Raw genomic sequence first — 2,789 nt, 5'->3', positions numbered from 1 at the left:
AGATCTATCATGAATAGAGTTTATATCATCCATTAAGAACCATACCAAGGCTTTTGCAATTTGTTTTGCCCATACAAATAATGAAGCCTGCAGGTGCCCATAGTTACTATGTTTTCATCTGTCAGGCAGTTTGGCATCAATTTCCGTATAATTTAATATGGTGAAAATTCTTCCATGCTAGGTCCTCTGTAAGGCCTGATGCCATGTTTTTAGCTAAATGCTCAAATCTAACCTTCAAGATTCAAGATTCGCTCGATAATTAACAAATATGTTGATAAATGAACAACGTTTTTAAGGAACCAATATCCTAATAAATAAACAGGCTATATGGGAAGGAAGTAAGAAAAGCCATTGCAATATTAAAGCTATAATATATAACTAAACTAAGTATTTTGTTATTGTTTTGACTGAGAAACCGCTAGTGGCCAAAGTTACATGTTGTATGTTTGAAAAAACGCTTTTCCTCAAAGACCAGTTCACCATCTTGGTTTAGTGTGTTAGCTTGCAAACCTTAGATTTTTCCATGAAACACCAAGCAAAGTCTGTGGTGAAAGCTAAGGGATGACCAAGGTCCTGCAGTTCATCCTATCAGCAACATGCATGTATGTCATGGCATACTTTAATGGCCAATGGTCCACATAGCTACTAGTGCAAGAAGTCTAGTCATACCAAACATAGATTTGTAAATCAATCAATGAATCAATCAATCAATAAATCAATCATCAGTAGCATAGAACATAAGCAATCCAATTCCCATTAAAACAGAACCCACCTCCACAACCCTGCACAAGGCAAACCAATAATTAGTCCATGGGCCAGACCACATATTGGTACCATCTGAGGGGGCAAAACTTTACCTATACTAAATTGTTTGTAGGACTGATATAACACTAGACGAAAAGCAGTATTATTGTCACAGTGAACCTCTACGGACAGGCCTAATCCCCTGCTGTAACCAACTGTTTCCATGATGTTACCTCGGCGTTCGCCAGTGAAGACAAGGTGGGTCTATCGGCGTTTGCGGACCTTAAGGGGGATTTGGAGAACAAAGGAGAGAGCCGCGGGGGGGCTCGCTGAGCCTCGCGGACCGATCGCGACGTGTGATCTAATTAGCATATGAATCGGAGTCCAGCCGCTGGCTAGAACCTCTCTCTACTCACCATTGGAGGAAACCACAGACCCTTGAAACTAATGTCACTCGTGATTGGTTGGTAGAAGTGTTGCTATTGGTCACCTTATGGGTCATTGCAGTGCACACGTGGGGTCACAGCATTCCGCACGTGGGGTAAGCCCCTCCCACACAATATTTATAATAAAAATGTATATATTAATATTTATTATTATTTATAAGTAAGCCTTTACCAAAAGCACTGCAGTTAATTAAAACTAAACATTCATGTGATGCTTGATGTTATAGGTGAACATATTGTACAGGGAACAAATGTGAACAAGGTATATGTGGAGTGAAAGCTTTATTTACATACAGCAAAAATATTGTACAAAAACTCAGATGAGGCTTGAAATGTTTCTCTGCAGCCTCTGGGTCATGACTTCTTTGTGGGACTCTTCTCCAGTGTGTAGACGTCTGTGGTGTGTAGCTGTGAGATCAGTGTAGCTTCCAGTCTTATATGAAGTGTGGGACACAGGTCGGTGCACTCCTGGCTGTGGAAGGATGGATCCATGTCATCTGTCCCGCTTCAATCAGCTGTAAACACATTCAGTAAAATTAGCACAGTTCAATTACAACATACACCTTTACATGTAACTGGAAAATTATTTAATGAATATAACCTTACCCTCTTTCTTCTCCGACAACTCCTCAATGCTGATGTAAGGTCTGGTCGGATCATACTGGCTCATAGTGTGTCTTTGTACGTCATGGACAGGCAGCTGGAAAACAACACATGTAACATGACTTTATTATTAATAAACGGAAATAGCCGCGCTGCATCACCGTTGGAAGATCCACAGCAAAAAAACACCAAAACAATTCATAAACAGTTACTTACATTCAATGGCTTCCTTTTCTGCACTTTAAATCCGGACTTTCAGCGTCTCAGCCTAACGCCTCTTTGTTTGTGTGTGTGTGTGCGTGTGTGTGTGTGTGTGTGTGGGGGGGGGGGGGGGGGCTGAGGCTGTGAAAACATACAGAAAAAAGTCACGTTGATGAAAAAACTTAACGAGAACAAACTGTTACATCTAAGTAATTCATACATATTTACACATGCACTAGATCTGCTCCAGCACTCGATGCTGTATTCGTATTTAAGCAACTTTCTCGCTATCCCAAAGAGTGGCGGACATGCTTTCAGATGTACCAGTTAGCTTAGTGGTTAGCATGGCGGCTCTAGCTCACCGTAACTCAGGGACTGTGCGCCCGTCTTCTCCGCCTCGACTCGTCCACACCGGGCCCACGGCTCTGCCTCCACACGCACTCATCTTCTCCTCCAGGGAACAGTGTCGTGTCGACTTCAGCAAGTTATTTACCCCGAAGACAGAGTCACTCGTACGGGACAAGCTAAACACGACCCGCTTCCTGTCTGCGGGACACTCGACGCTGCTGCACGGCGTTTACGAGGCTCTGATTGGACGAGTCCATCAGCTGATGACGCGAGCGGGTGACGTGAGCAGCGGTTAATTCATATGGGATAAGTATTTGACTGAGGCCAGGTTTATTTTTTGTGGTGTTTAGTACATTTACACACATGATTCACGCTGTTCTGTGTTCGTAACCTTATAGTTGAATGCACTTATCGTAAGTCGCTTTGGATAAAAGTGTTGACTGTTTT

At 42.6% G+C, this 2,789-nt stretch overlaps 1 long non-coding RNA gene across 1 annotated transcript; it reads right to left on the bottom strand.

Moving 5' to 3' along the window:
• Window positions 1-1,455: 1,455 nt before the first annotated feature.
• Window positions 1,456-2,123, bottom strand: LOC133019191 (uncharacterized). The gene is made up of 3 exons (XR_009682864.1): window positions 2,010-2,123; window positions 1,797-1,890; window positions 1,456-1,705 (listed from the first exon to the last, which is right to left on the bottom strand). It is a non-coding gene; the product is annotated as an uncharacterized LOC133019191 (long non-coding RNA).
• Between the last annotated feature and the right edge of the window lie 666 nt (window positions 2,124-2,789).

The sequence above is a fragment of the Limanda limanda genome, chromosome 14 (assembly GCF_963576545.1).
Source record: "Limanda limanda chromosome 14, fLimLim1.1, whole genome shotgun sequence".
Classification (NCBI taxonomy): Eukaryota; Metazoa; Chordata; class Actinopteri; order Pleuronectiformes; family Pleuronectidae; genus Limanda; species Limanda limanda.
This window is presented reverse-complemented; position numbering and strand designations above follow the sequence as displayed.